Raw genomic sequence first — 13,149 nt, forward strand, 5'->3', positions numbered from 1 at the left:
ACACACACACACACACACACACACACACACACACACACACACACATATATATATATATATATATATTCCATATATATGTGTATGTATGTATGTATGTATGTATGAACTACTGGTTTTAGTGACTTAATTTTGTGTCCAGCTTTTTTACGGAAAGTGTTCATGTGTTTATCAGCTGTAGAGATGTTCTGGGGAAAATTTAGGGTCAATTTTTTACACTATCATATCATCACCAAATAAAGATATTTTGACTTCTTTTCCAATTTGTATCCTCTTGATTTCCATAAGTTGTTTTATTGTTCTAGATAAATATTTATGCCCCATATTGAATAGGTATAAAGGGGGTGGATAACAGTGTCTTATTCGGGTTTATCAAGACTGCTTTGAGTTTCTTTCCATTAAAGATGATGTTGGTTCTAGACTTGCTCTAATCTTTCTTATGTTGAGGTGAGTCCCTTGAAGCCCAAATCTCTCATGTACATATATGAAGGTCAGGTGTTGGGTGTTTCTCCAAGGGATTTTTCTTCATCTTTTGATGTGATTTGTGGTTTTGTCATTCTGTAGATGTGTTTATATACACACATATATGTATAGATATAGTGGATTACTTTTTGTTCTGTTTTGTTTGTTGAGACAGGGTTTTTCTGTGTCCTCTTTATACCAGGCTGGTCTTGAACTCGCAGAGATCCACTTTCCTCTGCCTTCTCAGTGCTGGGATTAAAGATGGATGCCATCAGCACTAAGCTGTATTACACTTTTTGATTCACTTGTGTTGATCCATCTTGTGTCTCTGAGCCTACTTGATCATGGAGGATGATCATTTTCATGCGTTTGAGTTTACTTTGGATGGTGTGAGCAAGATTTTTTTGAGAGTTTTTACCATTTATGTTCATAAGGGGAATTGGTCTGAAATTTTTTTTAGGAGATTCTTTACATGGTTTGGGTATCAAAGTATTTGTGGCACATAAAAACAATTGGGCAACTTTACCTTATGTTTCATATTTGTGGAATAGTTTGAGGAGTTTTGTCATTAACTCTCTTTTCAAAGGAATATTGAAGGGCTGAGAAACACTCAAAGAAATGCTCAATGTCCTTATTCATCTGAGAAATGCAAATCAAAATGACTTTATATTACATCTTACACCAGTCAGAATGACGAAGATCAAAAACTCAAGTGACAACACATGCTGGAGAGGATGTGAAGAATGTAAACATTCCTCTATTGCTGGTTGGAGTGAAAATTTGTACAACCTCTCTGGAAATTAATCTGGTGCTTTCTCAAAATATTGGGAATAGTTCTAGCTCAAGACTCACCTATACCCCTCTGATCATATACCCAAAAGATGTTCCACACAAGGATATTTGCTCCACAATGTTCATACTGGCTTTATTCATAATAGACAGAATCTGGAAACAACCTAGGTGTCCCTCACTGGAAGAATGGATGAAGAAATTGTGGTACATTTACACAATGGAATACTACTCATCTATTAAAAACAAAGAAATCATAAAATCTGCAGGCAAATGGATGGAACTAGAAATGTTCATCCTAAGTGAGGTATCCCAGACTCAGAAAGATGCACATGGTATGTACTCACTTATAATTGGATATTAGAGCTACGGTATATGATAATCATACTATAATCCACAGACCTAAAAAAGCTAAGTAACAAGGAGGGCCCAAAGGAAGGTGCTGGAATGTCACTCAGAAGGTAAAACAGAATAGACAGCAGAAGTGGATGAAGAGAGGGAAATAGGCAGGGGATGAAACAAAGATAGGGATCAGACTGGGGTGGGAGGAAAGAAGGCTGGAAGCAAGAAGGGAAACTGGAGTAGGAGGGGAGGATATCTCTTTGTCAAGCTGGATGCCTGTGACAGAATAGAATCCTGGGAGGATGTGCGTATGACTATACATGAGACTCCTAATGGGTGACCACATGAAAACTGAAGTGACCACCTCCTAGCAAGGCAGGACTAGTGGAAGAAGTTGAACAACAACCTATCAACAAAACTTGTGATCCAAAAATTAACCTGCCTACAAGAATTGCAGGAATAATGAGGGAACAAAGTTTGAGGGAAAGTCCAACCAGTAATTGGCCCAACCTGAGACTCACCCCAGGGAGAAAGCCAGCCCCTGACACTAAGAATGTAACTCTGCTGGGCTTTCAGACAGGAACCTAAAATGACTTGCAGCCAAGCATCAGGCAGAGCTCCGGGGGTCCTGCAAAAGTGTTGGGGGAAATATGGAAGAACCTAGACAGAACAGGAATCCCACAAGAAGACCAACAGGGACAACTAGACCAATCTCATTGGGGCTTTTAGAGACGGAGACATCAACTAAGGCATATGCATGATCTGGACCTAGGACCCCTGCACACATTTAGGCCGATGGGTGGCTTGGTCTTCAGAAGAGTTGCTTGATAGGTTAGGTGGGTGGGTGGGGGCAGCTATTTATAACATGGACTCTATTGCCTGCTTTTGGATCTCTTCTCACTGGCAGCATTACCTTGCCTAGCCTGAGGGGATGAAGATATACTCAGGGGTCATGTGACATGATATGCTGGGCAATATTAATATAAGGTGGGGGTCAACCCCATTTTTTGGGGGGAAAAGGTGAGCAGAAAGGGGAAGGAAGGGAAACAGGGGCCTTGGAGAAGGGAAAGGAGGGGGCACCCTCGTGATGTAAAGGAAATAAACTAATATAATATTTTAAAAAAGAAATAAAAATGAAAAACTTTTGAATAAAAGTTCAATAATGAAATCAAATTTTTCTAAATAATATACGGATAGATAAAAATCATATAGAAATTTGAGTCAACATCATTTTGCATACTTAGTCATTATTTCCTGCTGTGTTCATAGCTGAAATGAACACTGACATTGACATAAGTGCTGAGGAGGATACAGACTGAGATCTATCTAACTCATTGTTGTAAAATATAGAAGTATGTATTGGATATCACTGGAACTTTCTTAGAAAGTTAATTGTATGTTTATCACACTGTTCAGTGAGCTCACTGCCACGTGTTTGTCTTAGAGAAAATCTATTATTTTGGAGCAAGAGAGTTGGCCTAATGGTTAAGAACTCTTGCTGTTCATATAGAAGACATGGCTCAGTGTCATTTATAATCTCAGTTGAAAAGGATCCAATACCCTCCTCAGGTCCCTGAATACACGGCATGCCCATAACGCACATACTTGCATTCAGGTAAAATACTCATACTAAGTAGTATTCATACACATACTAAAATAAGCCATTTAGTTATTTTTATTTACATTAAAATATATTCACAAAATATTTATTCCAGGTAATAATAAAAGTATAAGAAGAAGCAATATAAAAGACTTTCAAGTTAATTTTTTATCCAGTCACTTTGCTGAAAGTGTTTATCACCTGTGGGAGTACTCTGAAAGAATTGTTGGAGTCACTCATGTACATTATCTTATAATCTGAGAATAGTGATATATATGCCTCTTCCTTTCCTATTTGTATCCTCTTCATCTCTTTTATTTGTCTTCTTGCTCTAACTAGGACTTCAAGTACTACGTTGAAGAGATAGAGAGAGAATGGGCAGCCTTGCCTTGTCCCTGATTTCACTGGGATTGATTTAAGTTTCTATATGTTAGTTTGATGTTGGCTATAGGCTTGCTGTATATTGTCTTTACAATGTTTAAATACGTGTATTATATCCCTGATCTTTCCAAGGCTTTAAACATGAATGGGCGTTTTATTTTATCAAATGCTTTTTCAGCATCTAAGGATATGATCGTGTTGTTTTTTTTTTTTTTTTCTTTCAGTTTGTGTATGTGGTGGATTGATTATACTGAGGGGTGTCTGCATATTGAACCACCCCAGCACACCTGGAATGAAGTCTACTTGGTCAAAGTGGATGATACCTTCTACGATTTCTTGAGTATTTTTGCATCAATGTTCACAAGAGAGATTGGCCTGAAATTCTCTTTCTTTGTTTGGTCTTTGTGTGGTTTAGGTATCAAGGTGATTGTGGCCCTATAGACTGAGGTTGGTAATGTTCCTTCTGGTTCTGTTTTGTGAAATAGTTTGATGAGTATTTGAATTATCTTGCCTTTAAAGGTGTGGTAGAATTCTGCCCTGAAATTCTGGCCTTGGGCTTTTTTTGAATAGGCAAATTTTTAATGGTTGTTTCTATTCCCTTAGGAGATATAGGACTATTTAATTTATTTACCTGATATTGATTCAACTTGGGTAAGTGGAATCTATCAAAAAAAAAAACTGTTCATTTCCATAAGTGTCATTATTTCTTTATCTAGCTTCTTTCTCAAAAATCTGTCCTTTGGAGAGAGTGAGGCATTGAAATATTCTACTAATAATGAGTTGGGATTGATGTGTGATTTTAGGTTTAATAATGTTTCTTTTATGAATGCAGGGGCCCTTGTATTTAAGGCATAGATGTTCAGGATTGTGATGTCTTCATGGTGCATTTTTTATGAGAATGAAGTGTCCTCTCCAGTTCTTTTGATTAATTTTGTTGAAAGTCTATTTTATTAGGTATTAGAATGGTTACTCCAGCTTGCTTCTTGGGTCTATTTGAGTGGAAAACCTTTTCCCACCCTTTACTATGAGGTAGTGTCTATCTTTGTTGCTAAGGTATATTTCTTGAATGCAGTAGAGTGTTGGATCCTGTCTCCACAACCATTCTGTTTGTCTGTGTCTTTTTATTGGAAAGTTAAGTCTAAGGATGTTGATATACATTAGCTACCAATGAATGTTAGCTCCTTTTATTGTGAAGTGGTGGTGATCGTGTGTTTGTGTGTTTGTTTTCTTTTGCTTTTTTGCTGTGAAGTTATTTTTATCTTGTGTTTTCTTTGGTGTATTTGATCTTCTTGGAATAGAGTTTCTCTTGTAGTATCTTCTGTAGGGCTGCATTGTTGTGTATATATTTTTTAAACATACTAGAATCTATAGACCTAAAGAAGCTAAACAAGGAGGACCCTAAGAAAGATGCTTAATTCTCCATCAGAAGAGCCAACAGAATAGATAGCAGAAATGGTAGAAGAGAAGGAACAGGACTGGAGCTTATCAAAAATGTCCTCTAAAAGACTTCACCCAGCAGGAGACTAAAGAAGATACAGAGACTCACAGCCAAACTTTGGCCAGAGCATAGGGAGTCTATGGAAGAAGGGGGGAAAGAGAAAAACCTGGAGGAGTCAGGAACTCCACAAGGAGACTAACAAAGCCAATAATGTTGTGGCTGTGGTGGCCTGCAGAGACTGATAGTTCATCCAAGGACCATGCATGGAGATCTAGAACCCCTTCTCAGATAGAGTGCATCTCAGTCTCCATGTGGGTTCCTTAGTAAAGGGAGCAGTAGCAGTCTCTGACATGAACTCTGTTGCCTGCTTTTTGATCATTTCCCCCTTGTGGGATGATCTAGCCAGCCCACAGAAGAAAAGAATTCAGGCATCCCTGATGAGAACTGATATACTAGGGTCAGATATAGTGGAGGAAGTCTTACCCTGTCAGTGGACTAGGGGAGGGATACTAGGGGAAGAGGTAAGGAGGGTGGAACCAGGAGGAGATGAGGGAGGGGGCTACAACCAGGATACAAAATTAATAAATTGTAAAAAATAATAGTAATAAAAAAGACTTTCAAGGTGAGAATAAATAAATAAACATTAAACTTCTATTTTTCAAGGAATATATTTTAAAAAACTATAACCTAATCCCTAATAATAACCCCATCTCTAATATTAACCCTGATTCTTACCCAGTGTAAAAGAATTTTACTTAGAAAATAAGCAAATAAACAATAGAATATCACTGATGAAAATATAGAATATGTACACAAATCTTTAGCAAATTTCAAAGCAGGAATGCTGCGTGAAAATATCTTCATTTATACTTTAATAATTCACTCATTAATTCTGAAATCACAAAATTTTAATGACGGAAATCAGATACTAATGAGCTAAGGATGAGATTGTGATAATAAGGAATCATCTAAGAGTGGACCCCAAGAAAATTTTTCTTGTAGATTATCTACATGAGCATTTGATAACATCATACAGAACAGTATTAAAAGGGTACTGTTTACATCAAAAATTAAATTACATAAGATGTGAAATTAATGAAGTATAGCAAGTTTTGTGTAAGTAATATTTTTAAGTTATATAATGTTAATATTATTCAGTGAAGTAAGCATTACATCTCTAATTTGAAAATTTTGCCATTATTATATTAGATGTTGCCACTGGGGAACCTGTAGAAAGCATCAAACACACATTCTGCACTATTTAGATAAATGCTATGCCACTCATACTTTAGGAAACAACTCTTTATTTTTGAAAGATGATGCCAACATAAAAGCAACTTTAAATGATTATAATATTCTTGTCAGTTTCCATAACTGTTCTTTATGTTTCCTACGACCTCTGAAGCAATCATCTCAGACAAAATGATATTTCCTAGAAAATGAAGTATTATAATCTTTCATGCTGTAGATGGTTTTTCTTTTTTGCTAATTTCCTGTGCAATTTTCTTACCTGAAAGAAAAATATGAGTAAAAACAATAAAACCTGAGTTAATTTTATCTCCATTTCCCTGAAGCAAAATACTCCATTAAGGACATTATGTCACAGTTTAAACTTCTGATAAGCAGTTAATGATATCTGGAATATGACATCGACTCATGTAAGTTTCCATGGTACTATTCTGAAAGCAATGAAAGAAGTCCTCATCCATGTTTCACCTCAAGAAGCCTCAGCACCTGTTTGTGTGTAGTATTATTTATCTGTGATCATTCACCCAGAAGACAAAACTGAAGCAGAAACGATCACTGACTCGAGAAATGTGACAGGAGTCTGGAAAGATAGTTCTGTGGTTAAGAGAGCTTGCTATTATTCGTCCGGAGGATCTAATTTCATTACACAATTGCCATGTAGGGCAGACAAAGCCCCAAAGACCTGATGCCATCATATAGACTCTGTAGGCATCTGCTTACAGGTAGCATACATTCACACAAGTGCATAAGTAAAATAACACTTGAAGAAAAGATTCTATAGAGTAAAAGTGAAAGGTATCACTGCCCATGGATTAGAAGAAGAATATTGTCAAAATAACTACTCATTCTAAGGCAGACTAATTATATTTTCCATAAAATTTCTAATTCTTATGGAATCATAAAAGTCCCTAATGGACAAAGAAATCATTGGGACAACAACAAAAAAATGAATATGAAGCTATCACATTTCATGATTTAAAATGTGATACAAAGTTATAGAAACTTCTGTAAGTTTCTATTACTTCTGTTACTTCTATTACTTCTATTACTTTCTATTATTACTGTAACTTCTGCTATTCAGTATTCCTCTGTTGAGAATTCTCTGCTTAGTTCTGTAACCTATTTTTTAATTGGATTATTGTTTTTTTATGTTTAATTTCTTGAGTTCTTTACATATTCTGGATATTAGCCCTCTCTCAGATGTAGGGTTGATAAAGATATTTTCTGTTTATAGGCCATCATTTTGTTCTGAAGACAGTGACCTTTGCTTTACAGAAGCTTTTTAGTTTCATGAGGTCCCATTTATTGATTGTTGATATTAGAGCCTGTGCTGTTGGTATACTGTCCAGGAAGTTGTCTCCTATGCCAATGAGTTCTAGGCTCTTCCCCAATTTTCTTCTAACAGATTTACTGTGTCTGGTTTTACGTTGAGGTCTGATCCACTTGGACTTTAATTTTGTGCAGGGTGATAAATATGGATCTATTTGCATTTTTCTACATGTAGACATTCTTTTAGACCAGCACAATTTGTTGAATATGCTCTCTTTTATTCCATTGTATGGTTTTAGCTTTGTCAAAAATCAAGTATCCATAGGGTTGTGAGTTTATTTCTGGGTACTCAGTTTGAATCCATTGATCCACCAGGCTATGTCTATGCCAGTACCATGCCTTTTTAATTACTGTTGCTCTATACTATAGCTTGAGATTGAAATGTTCAATATTCTTAGTCATCCAGGAAATGCAAATCAAAATGACCCTGAGACTGCACCTCACACCCATCAAATGGCTAAGGTCAAAAACTCAAGGGATGAAGCATATTAGAGAGGTTGTCGAGAAAGGGGAACCCTCCTCCATTGCTGGTGGGAATATAACCTTGCACAACAACTTTGGAAATCAACCGGGTGCTTTCTCAGACAATTAGGAATAGTGTTACTTCAAGATCCAGCTATACCACTCCTAGGCATATATCCAAAAGATGCTCAAGTACACAACAAGGATGTTTGCTCAACCATTTTCTTAGCAGCTTTATTCGTAAAATAGCCAGAACCTGGAAACAACCCAGATGTCCCTCAGTGGAGGAATGGATACAGAAAGTGTGGTATATTTACACAATGGAATACTACCCACAATTAAAAACAAGGAAATCATGAAATTTAGAGTCAAATGGTGGGAACTAGAAAAGATTATCCTGAGTGAAGTAACCGAGAAGCAGAAAGACACATATGATATATACTCATAAGTTGATGTTAGCTATATAATACAGGATAAACATACCAAAATATATAGTCCTAAAGAAGCTAAGCAACAAGGAGGACCCTAGGGAAGAGGCTGAAACCTCACTCAGAAAGGCAAACAGAATAAACATCGGAAGTAAGAAAAGACAAGGAACAGGACAGGAGCCTTCCACAGGGGACCTCTACAATATTCTACCCTCCAGGGCATTGAAGGAGGTACTGAGACCCTTAGCCAAACTTTGGGCAGAGTGTGGGAATCCTTATAGAAGAAGAGGGAGATAGAAAGTCCTGGAGGGGACAGGAATTGCACAAGGAGACCCACAGAGCCAAAAAGCCTGGGACCCCTGGGAGAGGTGCTTGCAGAGACTGATACTCCAATCAAGGACTGTGCATGGAGAGGACTTAGACTCCCTGCTTAGAGGAAGCCAATTGGCTGCTTAGTTTCCAAGTCATTTTTCCCTAGTAAGGGGAACAGGTGCTGCCTCTGATATAAATTCAGTGGCGGGCTCTTTGATGTCCTCTCCCTGAGGGGAGCAGCCTTGCAGGGCCACAGAGGAAGGTGATGCAGTCAGCTATGTTTAGACCTTATAGACTAGGGTCATATAGAAGGGGAGGAGGACCTCCTCTGTCAGGGAACTAGAGGAGGGGCTTGGGGGAGACTAGGTGAGACTAGAAGACGATAAGGAAGAGAGATACAGTGGGGATACAAAGTGAATAAATTCCAATTAACTGATTAATTAAAAAACAAATGACAAAAACAAATATAAATATGACTCTTTTTTCTTAAAATAGACCATGTTACACATATATTGTTTATATTTTGATTTTTCATTTCAGTTCAAAGTTCAACACAACACTTTCCCCAGAATAGAATTAATGTATTTTTTAAAAATTGATAAATTTCAATATTTTACTGGAAAATAAATGCATTCATTAAAAAAATATACAAACCTAACATTAAGGCTTTTCATTAGAAATAGACATAAATGGTCACATTCAATACACAACATAGAAATGAACAAATATTGAGACAAAACCAAATATATTTCTTTAGAAAATGGTACAGTGAAAATTGAGGAAAGAGAAGTTTCTTTCATAAAAATATATTGGTAAGATGATTATTCAGTTGTAAAATAATTAAATAAGACAATAATATAAAAATAATTCTAAACCGCAAAACACTTATTTAAGACATGGAAGTTACAAAGCTAATATAAAAACAGACAGGAGAAATGGTGCCTGACATTTGGCTGGACAAGAAATAAGTAAGTGGGCAGGGTCAGAAAAATATGTGGAAAAGATTGTAAAGGTTAAAAAATAAATAAAACCAAAGGACTTGGCCCCAAATAATTTATGTGTACAATAATAATAATAATCAATAGAATAAAGGCAAAACCTACAAAACAAAATATTCACAAACTTTCAATTGATAAGAGGTTAGAATAAAGAACATAGAAGTAGAACACAGTACAATTTTATAAGGGGAAAATATAAATGGAAAAAGAAAAAAAAATTCTTACACCAATGCTTAGAAGGTACTCCACAGGCTATAGAAAGAGAGTCCTGCATACCAACCCAAACACAAAACCTTAAACCTACAATGTGTCCTGCCTTCAAGATGTCCTGGGGCACTGGTGTCTCAGAACATGTTGGAGTGGCTAACAAATGTTTGGTTTAACTAGAGCCTCATACCTGAGAGGGAGCTTTTGCCCTACTATGCCTGGATGGCCAGAAAAAAAAAAAAAGGTCTTGAGACCTAAGATAGAACACATCTGGAAAAAACAAAACAAAACAAAACAAAAAAAATAACCTATTAAATGATTCCTAATGATACTCTGCTATGCTCTTTTTTAAATTTTTTTAATTTTTAATTTTTATTAGTTACACTGTATTCACTTTGTATCCCACCTGTAGTTCCCTTCCTCCTCCCCTTCCAATCCTACCTTCCCTCCTTCTTCTCCATCCATGCCCCTCCCCAAGTCCACTGGTAAGGGACCCTTCCTTCTGATCCTAGTCTATCAGGTCTCATCAGGACTGGCTTCATTGTCTTCCTCTGTGGCCTGGTAAGGCTGCACCCCCATGAGGGAGAGGTGATCAAAGTCTGCTATGCTCTTAGATCCTTTTCTTATTCAGTCATCATCAGAAATGATTCCTCTGGCAGCAGATGGTAGCAGGTAAAGAGAACCACAGCCAGACAGTATGCAGAATGCAACTGAATTGGAAGCCCCCTTTTGCCCCTCCGCTTGGAGATGAGGGACCCCTGTAGAAGAGGGGAAAGAAAGACTGTAGCGGTCAGAGGAGATGGAGGGCACTAAGAGACCATGGCTCACCCAATCAACTAAGCGAGGCTCACAGAGACTGAAGTGGGCACAAGGCCTTCATGGTTCTGCACCAGATCACATGCATGCGTGTTATGGCTGTTAGCTTGCTGTTCTTCTGAGACTCTTTTCAGTGGGATTAGGTATATAACTACTACTTTGCCTACTCTAGAGACTCTTCCATTGGGTTGCCTTGTCCTGCCCCAATATTAGGACTTTTGTCTTGCCTTTTTTTTTTTTTTTTCTTGTTTTGTCCTTTCAGGTTGTCCTCTTATGGAGACCTGCTGTTTTCTGAAGAGAAGGGGAGGGGGAGGGGACTTGGGTGGGAGAGGGAAAGCAGGAGAGCTAGGAGTTGTGGAATGAGGGGAAACTGCAGTTTGGGTATAAAATAAAAAAAAAGAATGGAAGAAAGAAAGGAAGGAAGGTAGGAAGACAGGTAGGAAGGTGGAAAGGAGGGAGGGAGAAAGGGAGGAAAAGAGGGAGGGAGAGAGGGAGGGAAGGAAGAAAGGAAGGAAGGAAGGAAGGAAGAAAGAAAGGAAGGAAAGAGGAAAAGAGGGAGGAAGGGAGGGAGGGAGGGAAGGAAGGAAGGAAGGAAGGAAGGAAGGAAGGAAGGAAGGAAGGAAGGAAGGAAGGAAAGAAGCAAGTCATAGGAAACAATCTAGTAAGTAAGCAGCAGTACTCCATGTTTGTTAAGGTTGTTAGCTCAGTGTTTTGTGGGACTCCTAACAGTGGGAGCCTGACTCCTTGGTCTGCTCTTGGGACTCATTTCCTCCTATTTGGTTGCCTTGTCTTATTTTGTCTTGTTTTGTCCTGTTTTGCTGTTGTCTTTTGGAGGTCCTTTTCTTTTTGAAGAAAAAAATGGAAGGGGAGTGGATCTGGAAAAGAGGGTTAGTGGGGGGAGTGCTGTAAGAATTGGGAGGAGGGAAAACTGGGCTTTGAATGAAAGAAGACTATTTTTAACACAAATTAATGAAAATAGTGTAGCCCAAGGACTCTGGTACAGGCAGGCAGTTGAGACTATTTACAATGAAATGGTTAAATGTATAGCATATGAATAGCAGCTAAGGAAAACAGGGCTTTGTTTTACACACACACACACACACACACACACACACACAAAGAGTCTGTGAAGAATCAAGTCAAAGGCTTTATTGTTTTTCTAATGTATTATATCCTATTTCACAGATTCTGTATTTAATATTCATATATTATTTTATAGAAGGTTGAAAAGCATATCTTTTAGGATATGACCTTTCTTTGTTGTTTACTTATTTCTTTCTTTGATGGGAGAAAGTATTTTACTCTTCTCTTATTCTTTGTTTTATTATTTTATTAATTTCTTTTAAGATTTTATTTTTGGAATTATATCTAGGCAATCTGAACTGAAGCCAGAACCCACATAGCTGTTTTTATACTGTCTTTTGTTTAAAAATATTTATAATTTCATGTTCACAATTACCTTTACAATAAAACTCCACTGACTTACAATTTATTTGAATAATTTATTTTTAATATGAAGAATTTTCCAAAACGTCTATTTGTGTCTTGTCAAAAATTCTAGCCTGATATGTTGAGGTAGAAATAGTTTCCTGTAGAAACCATAACTTCTTTAAAAATCAATTGATGTTTCTCACCCTTTAAAATATCTGCTTTGGTTTCCTGTGATTTTTTTTTTTTTTTTTTTTTTTTTTTTTGCTCTGGGTTTGGTATTTGTCACAGAGACAAAATACTTCAGTAAAACATTTTAAAGAAGGAAAGCATTTTTGTCTCCAAATTCTTCATAGATTTCAATCTGCTGACCTGTGGTTGATTTAAGCAAAACATGGCAACAGAGCTCTGTAGGCAAGGAAGCAGCTTATTTGTGACAATCAGGACTGGAGAGGAAAGAGGGAGAGAAAGAGGCACAAGGATGGTTTTCATGAGGACATTTGGCTTTTAAAAGCACGTGACCTACTTCCATATATTCTCTAACTATAATCCACCTCTCTGCAGCTTTCTTCTGACGCCTATACTTCTCAATTGCTTCATCATCATGGACCATGCCATCAACACAGGAGACTTTAGTATCTCTTCATAGCCAGACAATAAGAGTTTTCATTGACTTTTTCTGTGATTCTCACTTTTTTTTTATCTTTTTTTTTCTTTTGTTCTCATTGATTTTTCTAGTATAGCAGTTTGTATGGACGGTCTCTTGAGGCAGATGTGGTTAAAGTATACTAGGCAAGGAACTGTACTGTAGTGGGTTGTGATCACTTCGGTGCACAATAAGTCACGAAGACGGCAGTTCTTCTAAGGTCTTTATTTGGTGTTTGAACAATTGAATACGCTGTGACTCGGTGC

Source organism: Psammomys obesus, unplaced genomic scaffold (assembly GCF_907164565.1).
Source record: "Psammomys obesus unplaced genomic scaffold, mPsaObe1.curated_primary_1811, whole genome shotgun sequence".
Lineage (NCBI taxonomy): Eukaryota > Metazoa > Chordata > Mammalia > Rodentia > Muridae > Psammomys > Psammomys obesus.